The following is a 22,480-nucleotide window of genomic DNA, read 5'->3' on the forward strand; positions in this document are numbered from 1 at the left end:
TCATTCATTCATTCATTCATTCATTCATTCATTCATTCATTCATTCACTCACTCACTCAGTGGAGGGCCAGATCACTTCCAGTTTGATTAGGTTAAGATAAAAAGTGATATTTGAGCTGGGCTTTGGTGAAAGGGCAGGATTTAGATAAGCAGAAAAGTAGGAAGAAGGTATTCCACGAATGGTCCTAGTATCATAGTTGTAAGATCTGGAAGGGACATCAAAGGCAACATAGTCCAACTCCCTCATTTCATATAAGAGGAAACTGAGGCCCAGTGAGGCTAAGTGACTTTCCCAAGGTCAGACAGCAGTTAATCATTAGAGACAGACTTTTAATCCAGATCCTCTGACTCCAGAGTCAGGGCTTTTTCCTCTGTAGTTAAGATGTGAACAAAAGCATGGAGGTTAGAAATTATAAGGTATGTTCTAGGGTATAATGAACAGACATCTTTGCCTCATAAAGATTTATATAGTTTTTTTAGTATTAGGAGATAAAATTAAAAAATTAAGTTGGATCTAGATCATTGAGGTCCTTGAATGTCAGGGAAAGGAATTTGGACTTTACCACGAACCTAATGAGGATCATATAGTCATAAATAGATCTAGAACTAGAGGCCTCTCATAGGCCCCCTAGTCCAATTTCCTCTCTTCACGGATAAGAAAATCAAGTCTAGTGAAGTGAAATGATTTGACTAGAGTCATCCATCTAGTAAGTATCAGTGACAGAATTTAAACTAGATGCTGCAATGGAAAGAGTGTCGGGCCCGGAGTCAGGAAGACCTGAATTCAAATCTGGCCTCAGACACTAGCTATGTGACCCTGGGAAAATAACTTAATCCTGTTTGCCTCAGTTTCCTCATCTGTAAAGTGAGCTGGAGAAGGAAATGGCAAAACACTCCAGTATCTCTGCCAAGAAAACCTAAATGGAGTCACAAAGAGTCAGACATGACTGAAACGACTAAACAACAACCACAGCGACAACCTTTGATTCTAGAGTCAGAAGTCACTTACAGTATTTTGTTAGGGGTGTGGATTAGTGTATAGGAATCTGAGGGGGCCAGACTGGTTAGAAGGCAAGCTTAATAACCTAGGAGTGATACGTGAAGAATCTGGGCTAGAGTGATGAAGTAGAAATAGGCTGTATTCCATTTTTCCTTTATACAGATATGTAATAACTTTGTATGCTACCTCCCCACCTGAAGTGGAGAATAAATGCCCACTGTGTGCTCAGCATTGTGCCGGGTGATGTGTCTTGCCTGTCTTTTGTGTCCTCCATATCACCTGACACAGTGCTGAGTACTTAGTGGGCTCCCAATAAATTTTTATTAAATTAAACCAAAATGAATTCATAACAAATTAGGAATCCCCAAAACTTTTCTCAACATAGATCAAGCTGCATTCCTGGAGGGTTAGGTTAGTCAGGTCTACTCTTATTGCCTTGATGAGTCATCCATTCAAGTAAGTACCATAACCCTTAAATGGCAAAGTTAAACTGTATTATTCAAAGGATGAGCTTTGCCTGACATATCCCTTGCCAATTCTCTCAGTCAAAGCCAGTAGCGGCAGAGTTATGGCATACTTTGGGCTAATTTGTCATGCATCAGCAAAGTCAAGTCCAAAAAGAACACCTAGGTGACAGAAGCTACATTTTTCTGAAAGTTCTCTAAGTCAAATACTTCTTTTTTCCCTTTATAATAGCCCATTGAGCTGCTTTTTTCGAAACTCCTTTCTTGGCACAGAATAAAACCATCTGAATTCTGCTGTGGCTTGATCCGTTTTTCCTAATCTTCAATAAAAGGGCCAAGGAAATGTAGGAGAGGTATAAAACATGAGAAGGAATTACTATAATCTCATTAATTCTCATAGGTCTAACAGATATAAGAAGGAATGGAGCACTAATATATGAGGAAAGAGCTTCAAAAGCCCATCCTGAATCTGCCAATTAGAGTTGTTAGGGACTAGTCACAGGGGTGCGGAACCTGTGGCCTGGAGGCCACACGTGCCCCTCTGGGACCTCAAGTGCAGTCCTTTGACTGAATCCAAATTTCACAGAAGAAATCCTCTTAATGAAAGGATTTGTTCTATAAAACTTGAACTTAGTTAGAAGGCTGCACTCAAGGACCTAGAAGGTCACATGTGGCTTCCAGGTCACAGGTTCTCCACCCCTAGTAGAATATACAAGTATTGCCTCAGCCAGTATTCCAGGAGCTACTTTTTAAGTAACTCAGGCCCAGAGGTTAGAAAAACTTCTTTTTGAAGCATTTATAACTTAGGTGGACAAGTAAGTCTTTCTCCTAAAGGCTATTCACTGACAGAGACTGAATGTCTGGGCGTTACATGCCATTTTTATTTTTGATTCTACTTAATTCCCACTAAGACATGAGTTCAAATGTGGCCTCAAACTCTTAGTAGCTGTGTGACCCTAGGCAACTCACTTTAACCCCGGTTTGCCTCAGTTTCTTTATCTGTAATATGGGGATAATAAAGGCACCTACCTCTGAGGGTTGTTGTGAGGACCAAATAAGATAATCTTGAAGCTTTTAGCAGAGTCACCAGCACATAGTAAGCACTATGTAAATGTTAGTTATCATCATCATTATTATCATTATTAATGGAGCAAGTTTCAGTTTACTAAATTAGCTATTTACTCTGTGGCCTGACGTAAATCACATTCCTTGTCTATGAATTAATTGGCAGCTGGTTTTAGAGTTGTTGTAGCTAAAATGCCATTACTCTATGACCACTCTTGTGATGATCTACATAAAATTACTCTGAAAGTGAGCTGCACAACGTCCTCCCCACAAGCATTGGCTCTCAGAACTTCTTTTAACAACAACAAAATGATTGTAGGAATGCATTCAAACCAAATTAGTAGATACATCTCCTACCTGCTGCCTCTATCCATCACTAACATGGATGGGATAGAAGAGGGCTGCCTGCACCTGGGATTTCACTGCTAGAGGAAATGCCCCATGAGAAAAGTCTCTCCACCTATGTCGATCATCACCTATCCTGCAACTTATAGCCTTAGAGTGTTGATATGACTTAAAAATTCCAAGGAAACATCTATTTTATGCATTTTAAACAGTTTGAACATAAGAAGACAATTATAGCTTGTAAAGGAGACATCAAAACATTAACACATACATCATAAAGCTGCACTGATATGCAATACCAATAGGAGGATATGAGAAGGGTGTGAGCAGATGGGGGTACTATAAAAAGTCTCCAAAGGTCTTGACATTAATTGCAAAATGTGATTTTTATCTACTAACAGAACCGAAATTGCTCAAGAACTATTTCTAGAAACAACAATAAATCTAAATCTTTACTCATGTACTTTTACATTTCACCCTTCTATCAGATTTTGACCCATTCTACTATTTTAATTCAATCTAAAATAGACTCCTTTTTGCTTTAAAAAAGTTTTGTCAACTATAATATTTAAATGAGTTATGATTTTCTTAGATTAATCACCTCAAGAAAAATAATATTTCTAATTGATCAATCAATAATATTTTAAATGTTTACTATGTGCCAGGCAAACACTCTCTCTGCTCCCCCTCAAAAAAGATAGGAATGAAAATAATTTCATATTTATATTCACCATAACTTTTCCATTTGTATAATAATTTATGAACCAAAATTACTGTTGAAAGCATAGCGTTTGCTGCAAAAGTATTTAGTTTACTTTTCTTTTAAATTAAAAACATGTTAGCAGTGCTGAATGAATTTTCTAGAGTAAAACAGTTAGGAGGCACAGCAGAAATAGCTCTGTGCCTGGAGTAAGGAAGACCTGAGTTCAAATTCAGCAAGTCACTTAACCTCTGTTTTCCTCATCTTTAATATGGGGATAATAACATCCACTACCTTCTGGGTTTTTTGTGAGGATCAAATGAGATAATATTTGTAAAGGTCTTAGCACAGTGTCTGGCATATAATAGGTGGTTATTACATGTATATTCCTTCTGACCTTCTTCATCCCCACCATCATGACAAATATGATCATATTCATGGCTAGCCTTTGGTACAAGTAGTCACCTCCATCATGAAATCAGTAGTATAAGTACTGAGAGGGAGGTGTTAGAAGTCCTACTTTCCAAAGTACGTGCAAGTACATGCCTAAATAGTATTAACACTCATCAGTCCATCCAGAATTATAAGGAATCTGTCACATTCAAAACCTAATTAGAGGCGCAGCTAGGTGGTGCAGTGGATAAAGCTCCAGCCTTGGAGTCAGGAGGACCTGAGTTTAAATCTGACCTCGGACACGTAACACTAGCTGTGTGACATTGGGCAAGTCACTTAACCCCAATTACCTCACCCCCCAAAAATAGTAAAAACCTAATTAGACAAGGAAGTGGTCTAGAAAAGGACCAGAGGTATTATACTTTCAGAAATCAAGGCTTTTAGAAAGGATCCCAAGATATGTGCTGAAACAAATCCTATTTCTTTACTTCAAGGATCCAGGATTTCAGTGGAGTAGACATTACCTCCCTTGATGTAAATCACATTCCTTATCTATGAATTAATTGGCAGTTGGTTTTAGAGTTGTTGTAGCTAAAATGCCATTAGTCTATGACCAGTCTTGTGATGAGCCTCTCTGAACAGTGCTAGGGTGGTACTAGATAACAGACAGAAAGAGGACTTATCAGAGCTTGAGTGGCAAAGTCTTTGAACTTCTAGGATTGTTATGAAACAATAGAGAAGGACACCCACAGACCAAATCTTCTTCCTCCTTTCTCCCTAAACATTCTCATTTAATCCCACCCCCTATCACCCCTCCAAGTACCATTGGATATCAAAACTTGTGATTTCATTTGTGTAGGGAAATTCTAGTACAGGAACTCTCCACTGATGAAGGTAATAACTTATCTACAATCCCTGAGTTTGAGAGATAATGTGACTTGTCTGTGATTGCACAGATAACATGTGTTAAAAGTGGGATTTAAGCCCAGGTTCTGCACTTCAATGTAAATCCAGCATTCTGTCCATTCCACAATGTTACTTCTCTTCTATGTGTGTATGTGGATATGCATACCTTCTTTCTGTCTGAAAGGCATATGTACATACACATTTGTCTATGTATACATAGACATTCATGTGTTTCACATAGAACCACATATACAGATTCACATACATATGTCCTCTATATAATGCATACATTCATTATACCTATTTTGCTAACGTCCCACCTGGCCACCTTATTATGATATGTGATATAGAGGGACCGTGAGTTTCTCAAGACATTGCCATCAGAGAAGACAGAGTAAAAAGAGAACTGATTTTGAAGACAATGGATCTGGCTTTGAAACATAGCTCTGTAAATTACTAGCTGTGTGACCATGGGAAAATCCCTTCCTTTCTATAGTCTAACAATGTACTGAGAAGCACAGTGCCAAAGTTAATAATCATTTCATTGCCCTCAGCCTGCATCTGCATCTGGTCTGTTCAGTTCCAGACATCCAGATTGCATCTGGAGTATTGTATTCAATCCTTAGCATCTCATTTTATGAGGGAGGTTGAAAAACGGAGGCTGGGAACAAATGTAGTGATGACATTAGGACAGTGTCCTAAGAAGGTAAGAGTGAAGATGCTGGAGATATCTAGCCTGAAGGAAAGAACACTTATGAGGGACATGATAACTTTCTTCAAGTATTTGAAGGGATTAAGAGAAAAACATATAATTAGATGTTGTTGTTGTTTTACATAGATATCTGGAGGATAAAACTAGGAACAATGAAAGTCAATTCCAGAGACAGATTTGGGGGATGAGGGGTAGGGAAAGAAAAGAAATAAGCATTTATAGCACCTACTGTGTATTAGGCACTATACTAAAGCATTTATTTTTTTTTACAAACGTTATCTCATTTGATCCTCATAACAACCCAGCAAGGTAAGTGTTATCATTATCATCATTTTATAACTGAAGAAACTGAGGTAAACAGAGGTTAAGTGATTTACTCAGGGTCACACAGCTAATAAGCATCTGATGCTGGATTTGAAATCAGGTCTTCCTGACTCCAGTCCTGAAAGTATCTGCTGTATCACCAGCTTCCTCTGACTATCAAGCCACTATCTAGGCTTGATGCAAGTAAAAAATTCTAACAATTAGAGCCATCTCTCAAAGAGGAATGAGTTCCTTCAGGAAGTAGTAGGAATTCACTCAGAAGAAGTCATTAAGAGAAGCTTGGATTATACTTCATTGGAACATTGAAGAAGGAGCTCTTGTTCAAGTACAGATTGGCCTTCATGATCTCAGATGTCCCTTATGATTCTGAGGTTTTGTGATTCAGATTCCGTGATTCTGATTTTGAAAGTTACATCAAGCACTAGAGAGGACTTTTAGTTTCCTCATCTATGAAATGGGGGTGTTAGACTAGATGGTCTCTAAGGCCCATTTGAGCTTTAAATTCTATGACCATTGTCATCAGAGGAGAAGGGAAGACACACTCAACCTGTGCTCTGTGCATACCTGTGCCTATGATACTATGACCATCATAATCAGAAAATCCAATGACTTCTACTTAGTCTTCACAGTAATAACTGACTTTCATATAACAAGTCACGTCAACAAGTAGCACTTCAAGATTTGCAAAGCACTTTCCATGCATTATCTTCATTATCTCATTTGAACTGGAAAATCTTTCTTTGAGGTAAGTCCTGCAGGTATTTTTATTGCCATTTTGCAGAAAAGGAAACCAAGACATAGAGTGAAGTGATTTGCCCATGGTTACACAATGAATAAGAATTTGAAACAGGATTCAAACATTCTGATTCAAGTCCAAGGCTCTCTCCACTAAGCTACATTCATCACCTTGAGCTCCTTCCAGCATCTGACACTGTTTATCACTCTTTCTTCCTTGATACTGTTGAAAGTGAATTTTTAAATATAGGTAACTGAGCCAAATTTATCAAAATAAAAACTATTCTCCAATTGATAAATGGTCAAAGGATATGAAGAGGCAGTTTTTAAAGGAAGAGATTTAAGTTCTCAATAGTCATGTTAAAGATGCTTTAAAATTACTAATAATTAGATAAATTCAAATTAAAACAACTCTGAGGTATCACTTCACACCTATCAGATGAACTAATATGACAGAAAAGGAAAATGATAAATGTTGGAGAGGATGTGGGAAAATAAGTACACTAATACACTGCTGTTGGTGAAGTTGTGAACTGGTCCAAACATTCTGGAGAACAATTTTAACTATTCCAAAAGGACTATAAAATCATGCATACCCTGTGACCCAGCAATACTATCACTACTAGGTCTGTATTCTAAAGAGATCAAAGAAAAAAGGGAAAGGACCTAGAGGCACAAAAATATTTACAGCAGCTCTTTTTGTGGTGGCAAAGAATTGGAAACTGAGGGGATGCTTATCAATTGGGGAAAGGCTGAACACGTATTGGTATATGATTGTGATGGAGTCCTATTGTAGTGTAGGAAAATGACGAAGGGGATGGTTTTAGAAAAGAAGAAAAAACAACTGGAAAGACTTAAGTAAATTGATCAGTGAAGTGTGCACAACCAGAAAAACACTACACAGTAATAGTAATGTCATAACAGCAATCAATTGTGAATGACTGAACTACTCTGATAAATACAATGATCCATGACAATTCCATCGGACTCACGATGAAAAATGTTATACATACTCAGAGAGAGAGAGAGAGAGTTCATGAACTCTGAGTGCACATTAAAACAATATTTTTCAATTTTTTCTTGCTTTTTTTGGCAACGTGCTTAATATAGAAATATGTTTTATAGAACTTCATATGCATAATGGGTATCGTATTGCCTGCTTACTCAATGGGTGGGGGAAGTTGAAGGAAGGTAGACAATTTGGAACTCAAATTTAATAAAAAAAAAGAATGCTAAAAATAAAATAAATTTTAAAAGAAAGTGAATTTTTGGGAGAAAGTAATTGATTCCATTTTGTTTTGTGTTCACCATTTTGCTGTGTATGACCCCTGCATGAACTGTAGTCCCAGCTTCCATAGCTGGTTCCCTTAAATGTCTAATTTGCTTCTCAAATTGGTACAAAAAAGATTTAATTAGTCAAAAAACATAAAAAAGGAGGCCTTTTGTCTCAGGAATGTCTCTCTCCCTTGTCTAGCTTAATAGATTTACCTTTGATTTAGTGAAACTAGTTATACCACAGGGCCACATCCCTTATCTATTTCCTGTAGCTAATGTTAAATATTCTCTTTAACAAGCAGACAATTTTCTTTGCGTAATCAGCTGCACTTTAATGAACAGCTATCTTTTTTTTTTGTTTCATGTAATGTATAAATACTTCTAACTGAATTATGGATGATACACTCATATCAGCTACTGGTGGGGTGGGTCACATTCTGAATGTAATAAAACCTCTTTCTCTGATTTGTGCTGGCTTATTGACATTAGCTAGTTGAACCAATAATAAAATTTATGAAACAACTCATTCTTCTTTTTGCTTTCATGACTTATGTATCCTGATCTTACTTATGCTCTTGCCTTTATAACTAATGTCTTTCCTATCTTTTGTGGCAAAGTGGGTTTGGAGTCAGGAAAATCAGAGTTCAAATGCTACCTCAGACATTTAACAAACTGTGTTCCTGGACGAGCCTTTTTGACTTCTTTGTTCCTTAGTTTCCTTATTCATAAATTGGATTTGATTCCCTTTGGGGTCCCTTCTAGCTCTAAATCTACGATTCTGTGGTTTATGAGAGTTCCATATTTATATGTGTATGAGTTCATGGTTGGGGTGGGAAGGTGAATAGAAGATGTGAGGAGCACTCATGTTGAAAACAGCCTTCGCCTCTTAAAAAAATTTGTCTTGTCAGGTATTGGCCTACGTTTAATGTTTAAATACCCACAATGAGCTCTACTTGAGCCAGGTTAATTGAATAAATATGAATATAATGTCAATTATATATGTGTGTGTGTTTGTGTGTGTGTGTGTTTATATAAACGGTAAATGTAGCTAATATACTAGCATGGCCCTTTGCAAACCCTAGTAGAAGCCTCTAGCACAAATTGTAGAGAGAACAATACTTCAAATTAGCCACAGTTTATTTTCAGAAAGAATCAAATTTGTTGGGGCAGCTAGGTGGCACAGTGGACAGAGCATTGGCCCTGGACTTAGGAGGACCTCAGTTCAAATACGGCCTCAGACAAGTAACACTTAACTAGCTGTGTGACTCTGGGCAAGTCACTTAACCCCAGTTGCCCCACAAAAAAAAAATCAAATATGTTACTCCTGTTCTTTCTTGTTTTAAAGCACAGAATTCCATGTGATCTGAACAACTTATGTCTAATTCATCTGGGGAAAAAATTATGGATTTGGTACAAAGGACTTGCATTCAAATCCTAGGTCCAAAATTTTCTATTGGCATGATTTTGGGCAAATCACTTAAACTCTCAGGGGCACCTATAAAGCAAAAAGTCTGGATTACATAATCTCTAAAGTTCCTTCCAGTTCTAAATCTCTGATCTTATGTCCTGGAGGCTATAGAGCTTTCAGCTTGATATTACTTCTTTATTCTACTTAGCATTAATTAATAAAATATGGTAAAGTCTCCCTCTACTCTTTTGTTCCACAATCCAAATGCACATTTTCAGTTCTGAATAATTATGTTGTCCTAAAAAAGGCAGAATCAATATCTTGGAAGTTTTTGCTTTGAAGAGGGAAGCACCAGGAAGCAGGCTTTAATATATTGGCAGGGGAAACTACTGAGTCTGGATTATTCTGCAAGAAAACTTAAATCTATAAATTGGTACTAGCTATGAAAACTTTTGAAAATTGAAAGATGTCTCTTCATAGTATGAGAGAAATTCAATATTCCCTTATTTAAGAACATGTTTTAAAGGAAATATATGTACCCATGTGTTTTACATATATATGTGTATATATATATATATACACACACACACACACACACGTATAGTCACACACATATATACATACATATGGACACATATATGTGTGTGTATATACAGGTTAAATCCTTATTCTTCTGAAGGGTGAAAGAAACTACAATGTAGCTACACTCTTAATATAAAATTAAAATAGTCTCAATTCTTATTTCAAAAATCTAAACTAATGGGGCTCATCAAAATGTTCAGAAGTCAGTTACGCACAAAAATTCTAATTACGCATTGCAAAATTAGGGCAAAAGAGTCACTTCAACAGATTCAATAACAAGCCTTGTGTGCAAAAATAGTTCATTAATTATTAACATGTTACATATGCCCGCAGAAGTTACTCATTTTACATTCCCTTGTGCTCATTAACACATTCAATTTAACCTTCTGTGACATGAAAAACACCTTTTCATACCAGGGAACAATGAGTGAAAGCACTTTTTTTTTAATCCCAGAGATTAAAAATCTGAAATTGTACTTTTCTGCATTTGTGGGGTTAAAGGGAGGAATCTTCTGTAAGAGGCACAGTCTAACTGGCTTGTCCCTGCTCACTGGAACTGCTTGTTTGGGGGCAGTGAAAATGAAAGAGTATTTTTCCAGGATTTTTAGTGACCAGTGAGAAGGGTGGTAATAAAAATCCATATTTATTAATGCATGTTCGCAGTGAACTTCCAAATGTGATAGAAGATCATAAATCTGGTTGAAAGAAGCATCAAATGTTTAGCAAGTTGCAGAGATCCTGTCCCTTATTCTGAGTCTGGAACTGATAATTTGGGCGCCCAGGACCATCAGCAATATATTATGCCCTTAAATCGTAGGATCATCTATTTAGAGATGAAAAGGATTTTAGAGGCCATTGAGTCTAACCTCTTTTTGCTGATGTGGGAACTGAGGCCCAGAGGTTAAGTGATTTGCCAGGGTCACACCACTAGTAAATGTCTGAAGTAGGATATGCACACAGATCTTCCCCAAGCACAGTATTCTATCTACCACAACAAATAGTTGCTTATATTCCATACCACCAATCATGAGCAGAGAGTGAGGAGATACTGACGTCTGTCCACGAGTGGAGAGTCCTCAGGACACTAGATAAGTGGAGAGACGCAACTCTGAGAGTGGCGCATGAGGGAGAGGCTTTGGGATGCTGATATCCCGTGGGGGAGAGGGAAAATGACACTGACTCATGGGGCAGAGACCTCAAAAGAGAAGGGAGTTCATTGAATTGAACTAAACAAAGAAGTCAATTTATCTAGTAGATAAATTCATCCTGGACTACAATGGTGAAGTAATGAGAAATGGTAGGCACTTCTTATCGACCATTCTCTTCTCTCTTCCTTCTCCTCTCTGGGGATATATTAATATAGGAGGAGTCATGCCCTTCTCTACCAAATCACTAAAACCTATAGAAATCCACACCTGTTTACAATGCTTATTAGTCCTGGAATCCTGGATAACTTAGCTAATAGTGTCCAAAGCGACCATTTCATTCACCATATTCTCAGTCTTTAATGTAATTTCTATGTATGCAGATAGGATTTGGAATTCTGGGTTAATATCTGACATGGACTGTCTCACCTTGACTGTAAAGATGGCTTTGATCATCATAAATCTGATTACAACTTATTCATCAGGTCTTTAGTATTTCCCCCTATGTACCTCGTGCAGGCAAGTGGGCCTATATTAGGTTGGGATTTATAAACATCCAAGGTATCCTGCTAAATTCTTATTCTGTGTTGGGTGAGAGTCAATTTGATGGCAAGCAGGTCTTGCCTGTTTTGTGTCATCTAGACATATTATTGCCAACTGCATGTAACTATTTAACTACCTCCAAACATTTATACTGTAATTTTCAGTGCATCATGTGTATGAGAAAAGAGCAGCAGTCAAAATATTTACTTAGTTCTCTGTCAGGATAATTGTACTCTTCCCTAAACAGTGCTGAAAGCTCAAGACAATTGGAACTTCTTGACTTTATCAACGTTAGTGAGGGCATGCTACCTCTTTTGGGTACTTCTTCCATAGGCACATGTCATTTCCAAAAGAAAACTGCTCTCATTTTCAATCTCCATTTTTTTCAAATTTTAACTTTCTAATTCTTTTCAAATTTTAAATTCCAATTCTTGACTATTATGTTTGGAGGAGAATAGAAGGAATTGGAAACATTATAAATACATTCATTCTAAAAGATAACAATTATGCTGTTGCCTATAGTTTAACGTATCTGGAGCTGAAAGGCATCTTAGATGTTGTTCAGTCCAAAACAATTTGCAGATGAAGAAACTGAGGCCAGAGAAGTTAAGTTACTTGCTTGAGGTCACACAAATATGAAGTATCTGTGCCTGAATTTGAAACCAGATCCTCTGACTTAGGACCTAAATTTTTTTGTCTACTATAACATATTTGCTGTAGGTTTGATATATCTTTAAGTAGAATATTTATGATTTTTTTAGACTTGCCAGTTGGAACTGAGGAAAAGTCAAGATAGGGTTGTTTTTTGCCCCAACACTTCTATTTCCTGGTTTGTTTTGTTTGTTAATTTGTTCGTTTTGGTTTTTGCCTTAATCTCTCTACAGCAGGTGTTCTTCACTGGGGGGCCCATCAGATCAGTGCATTGATTTCAAGAGTCTGTGAACATGAATGGGGAAATACATATGTTTAATTTCACTATGCTTTAACTGAAACTTAGCATTTCCTTCAATTATTTAAAAACAAGATTGTGAGAAGGGGTCCATGGCCTCCACTACGTAGCACAAGATTAAGAACCCCTGCCTACTAATGCTTACTGAACACTTAGCATAGAAGACCATAGAGGCTGGAAGCGAGAGAGCTGAAAGTTTACCACTTTCCTTGAGCAACAGTCTATCTTTCAATACTTGAAGGCCCAGGAAAAGAAAGCACCCTTAAAGGCAACTATGAAATCACTTTACTCAAAGATCTTCATAAATACTTACCGCTTTTGTCAAAGAAATTGTAAAAATCTATAGAACACTGCATTTATGTTCAATACCTTTGGGTCTGATTTAGACAATGGCTTTAATCAGGTGCCACCTTCTAGTATCAACTAGAATGCTATCTTCTTCTACAGGAAGCCTTCATTCTAGTACTTTCTCTTGGTTGATTATCTCCAATTTATCCGAACATAGCTTTTCTATGGGCAGCTAGGCAGCATAATGGATAGAGTGCATTGCCCAAAGTCAGGAAGACTCATCTTTGTGAGTTCAAAACTAGCCTCAGACACTTACTAGCTGTGAGACCCTAGGCAAGTCACTTAACCCTGTTTGCCTCAGTTCCTCATATGTTAAAAAATTAAAAAAGAAAAGCAGGAGAAGGAAACAGCAAACTGCTCCAATATCTTTGTCAAGAAAACCCCAAATGGGGTTGTGAAGAGCTGCACACATCTGAAAAATGACTGAACAAAGCTTTTCTGTACATAGTTCGTGTACGTTGTCTTCTTCATTAAACTGTGAGCTGCTTGAAATCAGAGACTGTCTTTTACCTTTTGTTCCATCTGGCATTTAGTAAATGTTTATTGATTGACTAGCAGGAAAGGCAATATAAGCACCTCTATAGCTGGTGATGTTTTTGCAACATCAGAAAAAGCCCACTTGCTGATTTTCTACTACTTTCTATGTCTCCTAACTTCTATCTTACCAAGCTCTTCCACAAAAAACTTGCTCCAATGACTAATGACTAACAATGACTTATATCATTTCAGCAATACACATTGTTTAAAAACCTATTGTGTGTCAGACAGTGCTAGATGTTGGGGGTATAAAGATAAAAGTGAAATAATCCTGTTCTCAAGGGATTTGTATTCTAATAGGGAAAGTAACACACGCATGGACATATACACATATATAAAATACATACAAAGCAAATAGAAAATAACACTGGAATCTACCTCCTTCTAATACACAATGACATGTAGGTGACCAAGAAAGGCCTTTTTTTGTGAGGCAATTGGGGTTAAGTGACTTGCCCAGAGTCACACAGCTAGCAAATGTTATATGGCTGAGGCTGAATTTGAACTGAGGCCCTCCTGACTCCAGGGCCAGTGCTCTCTCTATCCACTGTGCCACCTAGCATCCCGAAGGAAAAGCCTTCTGAAAAGGGGGTACATACTTAATCTTGAAGGAGACTAGGGATTCCATGAGGCAGAGGTAAGGATTATAGCATTTGGGACAGCCAGAGCAAAAGCCTGGATATGGAAGGTGAAGTGTTGTGTGTGAGCAACAAGGTGAAGGCTAAGATGACTGGACCCTAGAGTAGGGTGTGTAGAGGGAGATAATGAGTATTAAGACTGGAAAGGTAAGGATGGGTTATGAAGAACTTTAAATATGAAACTGAGGAGTTTATATTTGATTTAGCACACAGTAGGTGCTTACTAAATCTTATTGACTAACTAACCCTAGAAATGATAGGTAATCACTATAGTCAAACTTTAGGAAGTCATTTTGGTACCTGTGTGGAGGATGGATAGCAGTGGGAAGAAATTTGAGGTAAGGAAAGGAATTAGGAGGTTAAGGTTCTGAGCCTTGTTAAGGACCAGCCCATCTATTAATATACACACATAAATATTTTACTTGGAAATAAAAGTTTTCATCCTGCTATCTCTGTTTTCTTTGAGTTACGAACAAAAATGCACTACATCGATTGACAAAACTTGGTTCTTCAAGTTATTCTTAACTTAAAGTAAAATTAAAATATTTTGGACAAAGCAGTCCTTCAAGCTGTTTATTTCATTTTTACCTCTGTGTGAAGGGAAGAAAGATCTGGGAGCAGGTTTTGATAGAGATAAAAGATGAAGAAAAAAAAAACATGAAGGCAATTATTAGAGAAATAGAGAGGGAATCATTTCATAATGGGGAGAGAGGGGATTGAAAACAAGGACTTTAGAAGTGACAAAGCTGGATCTTTACTTTCATCTTGTTCAGGACCAATCTCTTTTTAATATAGTCCATCAGTCTGCTGGAAGAGACCTGTGTTAAATGAATGACTGAAAATTGAAAATGACAATGAATAGTTTTCAAAGAACTGTAATGAAATATGATGCAATTATTGCCTTCACTACTGTGGCCTAAGCATTAAGGAGAAGATTATTTCTACCCTCGATGAATAAACATGAACCTGATTCAGGAGGAAGAAGCTATTTGCTTTTGCAGTTTTACAAACAATTAACTGATAACTCTTATTCCTCAAAAACTGCTCACTTTTGTTTATCTAGGTCTAGCAAATATTGAGATATCAAGTCAATCCCTGGCGTGTACAGAGGACTTGCACAAAACAGGCTACTGACCCATGACTTGATTTTAATGGTAAATGTTTGAGGAACAGGGACAAAACAGCTTCTTTCTAGCTTAGCCAGATAAAAGGGGACTGTTCAACTAATCGGGGCCCCGCGATTGCCACAAGGGCATTTAGTTTTAAATGGAACAAACTTTTATTAAGAACCAATTGTTGAGTGCAGCTAGGTGGCGCAGTGGATAGAGTAATTGTCTTGGAGTCAGGAGCACCTGAGTTCAAATCCGACCTCAGACACTTGACACTAGCTGTGTGACCCTGGGCAAGTCACTTAACCTCATTGCCTATCCCCGCTCACATGCAAAAAAAAAAAAAGAAAAAAAACAAAAAAAGAAAAAAAAAGAACCAATTGTTAATGTAACGATCTAAGACAATTCCAAAAGACTCATGTTGGAAAATGTTATCCATGTCCAGAGAAAGAACTATGGAGTCTGAGTGTAGAGTGAAGCATATTATTTTTCCTTGTATTTTTTGTTTGTTTGTTTTTTCCTTTCTCGTGGTTTTTCCCTTTGGTTCTAATTCTTTCTTTACAACATGACTAATGTGGAAATATGTTTAATATGATTGTACATGTATGGCCTGTATCAGACTGCATGCTGTATTGGGGAGGGCAAGGGGAAGGAGGAGGATAAAATTTAAAACTGAAAATCTTATAAAACTGAATGTTGAAAACAAAAAAATAAATAAATAAAAATAAATTTTATAAGTACATTTTTGAAAAATAAAGAACCAATTGTTAGGCATAATACAGGTCTACCAGATGCTGCCACAAAAATAAAACAACTTTTGTCCTCAAGGAGCTTATGTTCTATATATTTTTTGGCTCTAGGCCTGTGATTTCATCAGTATAGGAAACTCTCCCGTATATATCCCTGTAAACATACATGTATAGAGGTCTATAATTTATAATCTAAGAGACTAACTTTGGGGACTGAATAGTAAAATTGTTTGTCTGCGGTCACATATCTTTGAGGTGTCAAAGGCAGGATCCAAACTCAAATTCTCCTGACTCCACAATCTCCTCTCTGTCACCTCTTCTATACTACTTCTCTGCATCTACAAAAGATTCATATATTATTTTATTGAAAATAAAGTAAATGCAGATCAAAGCATACTATTTGCTATTTTTTTCTTCTGTTATGTTTTGTTTCCTCTTTCTGGTGGTTCTTTCTGTTGGTTCTGATTCTTACTTACAACATCACTAATGTGAAAATATGTTTGATGGGAATGTATGTGTATGACCTGTATCAGATTGCACGCCATCTTGGGGAGGGAGGTGGGGAGGGAGGGGGAGAGGATTTGAAACTCAAAAGCTTGTGGAAGTGATTATTGATAAATCAAAATAAATTAATTTAAAAAGAAAAAAAGGAAATAAAGTAAATGCTTTTGCTTTAGACATGGAAAATAGATAATTTTGAGTTAGAAGAGATATTTAGAACTGCTTAATTCCAATCCCCTAATTTTGAAAAATGAGGAAATTAAGGCTCAGAGAGTTTAAAGGCCCAATGTCCCATGTGTAGTCAAATGGGGATTCATCGCCTTTGATTACAAATCCCGTGCTGCTTCCACAATATCATTTTGCCCTGAAAAAAGCTAGGAATTACATCTATTCCATCTCTGAAATCAACAGTGCATTTCCAATTTCTAGTCATATCCCTGGCACTTTGATTATTACTATGACTTTTGTTGAAAATTGACATCTCATATGGGACCTCTAGTTTCCTAGACTTTCGTTTAGTTGCAAAGTTTACAGAAGTAAATTTTATGAGAAAGGTCTTTCTAGTTTAATTGAGAAGGGGAACAAAGGCAAAATACCACTATTAGAAAGCAAATAACTTTACAGGCTCTGATCATAGAATCGAGTTAATCAATAGGTAAGTCAATATTTACTATACATAGTATAAATATAGATAAAATTAACCTTTCCCTTTTGTATTGGGTAAAAACTGAATTAATAGTCTAAAATGAACTTACACAGGAAACAAATTATGCAGCAAAGTCTCCTGTTGTGAATGGATGAATGCTAAACCTACAAATTGAAACAGACCCACTGAATTAATTTAGATAAAATTGCTCCTAAACTGTAAAAAAGATATTTTTGTTATATTAGTTACCTAATCTTGTTTTCAGACATCCCCATTTGCTTGCCCTGTATAAGTGCACTAATAACCAATGTTCCTAATTGTATTTTCACTACGCATTCCTAACTCATTCTATAGCCAATGTTGTTCCAAGTTGTTCCCAGTAAAGACTTTCCAGGCAATAGTTCAAATAGTTATCTAGGAATATTACCAGAACTTGTGCCCTCTGAAGGCCTGGATTCTCAAGGGGAATATATCTTCTACTGGATGTGCCACACCTAACCATCTAGGAATTAAAATAGAATATATGCTAGGAATTAAATAATAAATTCAGTCTTTGGGGATCATATATTCAGGTGTGGTCTGACACACATCTTTGACATCCCCAGTGCTTAGAGTGCATTATCACACCTACATTTTCCTCCATCATTATAACAACTTTAAGAGTCCTAACCAAATGATATTTCCATAGTGCTGCAGTCAGCAAATTAGCACTTCCTTATTTCTTGGGATAAATAAATAAATCATCATTTTCTAATGTGAAAATCAATTGCTTCTATGACTTTTCCTTGTGCTCTAGTCACTATCTAGCTAAACCCTACCCTTCCACTCAAACTTCCCATTATGTCATTTGTTCCCCTGACCCACCCACACAACTGTTAACAAACTCCATTTTATTCTATATGTCTTGTTTGTAAACTCTTTCCAATTTTTTTAAGAGAGGGAGATAGACATATGATTTCATTAACATAGGAAGTTCTAGGAGTGAACTTCTTCTACCAAAGCTGCAAGATCACCAGCTGCTTTTAAATTTATAGTCTTAGAGAGTTGCCTATGGAAGTGAGAGGGTAAGTGACTTTTCCAAGGTCACGTTGCCAGGACTTGAAGCCAGGTCTTCTTAGGTCTAAGACTAACTCTCTCTACATGTGCCATGCAGTGCCTTTTGAACATCATGCACTCACAGAAACTTAACTCTCTCTAGAAGACACTGCACCGCTTCTCTCCACATTCTCTAGCACTTATTGCACCTTCTATCATATCTCTCCTGTATCCTTCTACCCTTAATAGCTATACCACCTACCTTGCTCCCTACACACACACACACACACACACACACACACACACACACAGAGTCAGGAAGAAGGATCAGTTTCTGGTCTTTCTGATACTTTCTTCCTACTTACTTAGTTAATACATCCTCTACTACCATTACTCTTTTAAATTTCATTCTATCTGTGTATATCAACTCACTCAGAGCCTTATGGCTATAATCTACTGGCCTTTTGCTCTCTCTTCCTCTTTTTTCAAGGGGAATATATCTTCATGTAGCTCTTCTTTGGGGTAAATTCACAGTATTTGGTTTTGCTTTGTGTTTTTTTTTTCCATTTACATTATTTTAACCATTGTATGCATTGTGGTGGTGGTGATGGTTTTTTTTTTTTGGCTTTGCTTCCTTCATTACACATCAGTTCATGGGAGTCTTTCTGTGCTTTTCTGTATTGATCATCATTATTTCTTATAGTTCACAATAATGTTCCATTACATTTATATAGAATAATTTTTTAGCCATTCCTTGATTAATGAACATCTGCTTTGCTTCCAGTTCTTTGCTACCACTAAAGGTACTGTTATAAATATTTTGTATATATTGAACCTTCCTTTTTTGTCCCTAATCTCATTGGGACATATACCTAGCAGTGTGATCTCTGGGTCAAAAATATGGGCATTTTCTTCATTTATTGGCATAATTTCAAATTGATTTCTGGAATGGTTGTACCAATTCACAGCTCCATCAACAATGCATTTATGTGCCTGTTTTTCCATAACCTCTCCAACTTTGAATATTGTCCCTTTTTGTCATTTTTATTAATTTGCTTGCTGGGTATATGGTAAAACCTCAGGAAAGATCTGATTTGGATTTTTAGTTACTGATTCTTTCACATAGTTGTTTAGAGTCACAATTTTCCTTTGATAACTATTTACTAATATCATTTGGTGAGCTATTGAGTAATGGCTTGTGGTCTTATTTTTTTTTGCTACTTGTTTATGTAGTTTGAATAGCGAACTTTTATCACAGTTCATCGATGCATTTTTCCATTCAGCAACCTTCTATTCTTAGAAAAAAGCTTTTCAGTTTCATGTCTTGACTGAATTTCTAATGTACTTTGTTCTGGACGTTCCTTTCTTGTGCCTATACTGTTTGCCACTTGGGCGTCTCTCCTGCCCTCCTGCATATCATATGTATGCAAATGACTTAAATCTACATATTTAGTCCTGCTATCTCTCCAAAGCTCTAGTTGAACATTGTCGATTGCTGTTTAAGATGACTCATTTAGAATGTCTCAGAAACATCTCAAACTTGTGTCCAAAATCATCTTCTTTATCTTCTTCTCATCCCTCCTGCTCTAAACAAATCTGCCTTACCTCCAAAATTCCCTGTTGTTGAAAGTACTTTTTAATCATCCTGGTTCATAACCATAGAGTAATCCCTGAGGTTTCCTGTTTCCTCACTCAATTCATATCTCATAATTTACAAAGTCTTAAACATATCACATTCTCTTCTTTCCAGTCATATAGCTACCTCTCTGATTCAGGATCTTGTCCTCTCTTGTCTGAGCTATCACAATAGTTTTCTAGTTCTTCTTACTGCTTCCAATCACTCCCCACTGCTGCAATCCATCCTTCACAAAGCTGTCAAATCTTACAGCTTAATAGAAGACTTGCTATGTCATGTTCATGAATAGTCAACGACTCTTTATTGCCTCAGATAAAATATAAATACACCAGCTGGAAATTTTGTCTTTCACATGTGCCTCCAGGCTATGTTTTGAGGTTTATTTCACATGACTACTTGTCATGCCTTCTGTTTTTCAGTCAAACCGGCCTACTTGCTGTTCCACCACCAGCCTCCATGTCTGTTCCTCAAGGCGCAGTTCAGAGCATCACCTACGGGAAGCCTTTTGTGAACCTCTAGCTTCTCTTCATCATTAAATTTATATTCATTTGTCTGTTTACATGTTTTATATCTCAGAGAATGTAAGCTCCTTCAAGCAGTGTGTTTTTCAGTTTTTCTATCATTATATCTCCAGTACTTCACACTGGGCCCTACACTTAATAGCTGCTTCATAAATTCTGTTGAATTAATTATAATAGCTGAAATTTATATAGTGCTTTGAAGTTTGCAAATCACTTTATATGAAAAATCTCATTTAATCCTTATAACAGCAATGGGATTTAAGAACTATTGTTATTCCTATTATAATTTTGAAGAAACTAGCTGGGAAAAGGTAAAAGATTTCTCTGAATTTACATTGAATGAGAAAGGAATTTGAACTTAGCTCTACCTGACTCTAAAAGTTGTGCTCCATCTACTATGCCACTTGGGGCTCTGGGAATTACTTATTTTTAAAATTTATTTATTTTTAGTTTTCAACATTCACTTTTATAACATTTTGAGTTCTAAATTCCCTCCCTTTCTCTCCCCCTCCACAAGATGGCGTGCAATATTTTTTAAATTTAAATTTTTTTTATTAATTTATTTAGATTTATCAAGAATCACTTCCATAAGCTTTTGAGTTTTAAATTTTTATCCTCCTCCCTTCTCCCCTCCTTCCCCAAGGCAGTGCGCAATCTGATATAGGCTATTATACATTCCTATTAAACGTATTTTCACATTAGTCATGTTGTAAGGAAGAATTAGTACTAATAGGAGGAATCATCAGAAAGAAGAAATAAAACAAAACAGAAGAAAAAAAAACAAATAGTATGGTTTGATCAGCATTCAAACTCCATAGTCCTTTCTTTGGATGTGGATAGCATTTTCCATCATGAGAACTTTGGAAACGTCTTAGATCTTTGCATTGCTGAGAAGGGCTTAGTCTGTCAGCATTAGTCATCATGGCTGTTACTGTGTACAATGTTCTCCTGGTTCTGCTCACTTCACTCAGCATCAGTCCATACAAGCCTTTCCAGGTTTTTCTGAAGTCCACGTGCTCATCATTTCTTATAGCACAATAGTATTCCATTCCATTCATACACCACAAGTTGTTCAGTCACTCCCCAATTGATGGCTATTCCCTCAATTTCCAATTCTTTGACAACATAAAAAGAGCTGCTATTTGTACATGTGGGTCCTTTTATGGTGTGCAATCTGATATAAGCCACACAAATACAATCATATTATACATATTTACACATTAGTCATGTTGTAAAGAAGAATTAGAATCAAAGGAAAAAAACCATGAGAAAGAAAAAAAATAAAAAAGGAAAAATAATATGCCTCAATATGCATTCAGATCCCATATTTCTTTTTTTAAATAATTAATTAATTTATTTTTAGTTTTCAACATTCATTTCCACAAGATTTTGAGTTCCAAATTTTCTCCCCATCTCATCCCTCCTCACATCCTAAGATGGCATGCATTCTGAATACCCCTTCCCCTAATCTGCCCTCCTTTCTATCTCTACCCCTTTTCTGATTCCCTTACCCTTCTATTTTCCTGTAGGGCAGGATAGATTTCTATACCCTATTGCCTGTATATCTTATTTCCCAGTTGCATGGGAAAACAATTTTTAACATTTGTTTTTAAAACTTTGGGTTCCAAATTTTCTCCCTTCCTCCCTCCCCACTCACCCTCATCGAGAAGGCAAGCAACTTGATACAGGTTATATATGCGTAGTCATGCAAAACACTTCCATGGTATTCATGTTGTGAAAAACTACGTATATTTCCCTTCATCCTATCCTGCCCTCTATTTATTCTATTATCTCTTTTGACCCTGTCCCTCCTCAGAAGTATTTGCTTTGGATTACCCCCTCTCCCAATCTGCCCTCCCCCCATCATCTTCCTGCTCTCTTGTCCCCTTCCTCCCTATTTTCCTGTAGGGTAAGAAAGATTTCCATACCCAATTGAGTGTGCATGTTATTCCCTCCTTAAGACAAATCCTATGAGAATAAGATTCACTCATTCCCTCTCACCTTCCCCCACTTCCCCTCCATTATAAACCCTTTTCTTATCTATTTTATGTGAGATAATTTACCCCATTCTACCTCTCACTTTCTCCTTCTCCCAGTATAATCCTCTCTCACCCCTTAATTTTATTCTTCAGATATCAACCCTTCATCTTCAACTCACCTTGTGCCCTCTATCTATCTATCTATCTATCTATCTATCTATCTATCTATCTATCT

At 36.8% G+C, this 22,480-nt stretch overlaps 1 protein-coding gene across 1 annotated transcript in view; it reads right to left on the bottom strand.

Moving 5' to 3' along the window:
• Window positions 1-22,480, bottom strand: part of TRPC4 (transient receptor potential cation channel subfamily C member 4) — a 225,919-nt gene that overhangs the window by 61,945 nt on the left and 141,494 nt on the right.

The sequence above is a fragment of the Vombatus ursinus genome, unplaced genomic scaffold (assembly GCF_900497805.2).
Source record: "Vombatus ursinus unplaced genomic scaffold, bare-nosed wombat genome assembly UNPS02011700.1, whole genome shotgun sequence".
NCBI lineage: Eukaryota > Metazoa > Chordata > Mammalia > Diprotodontia > Vombatidae > Vombatus > Vombatus ursinus.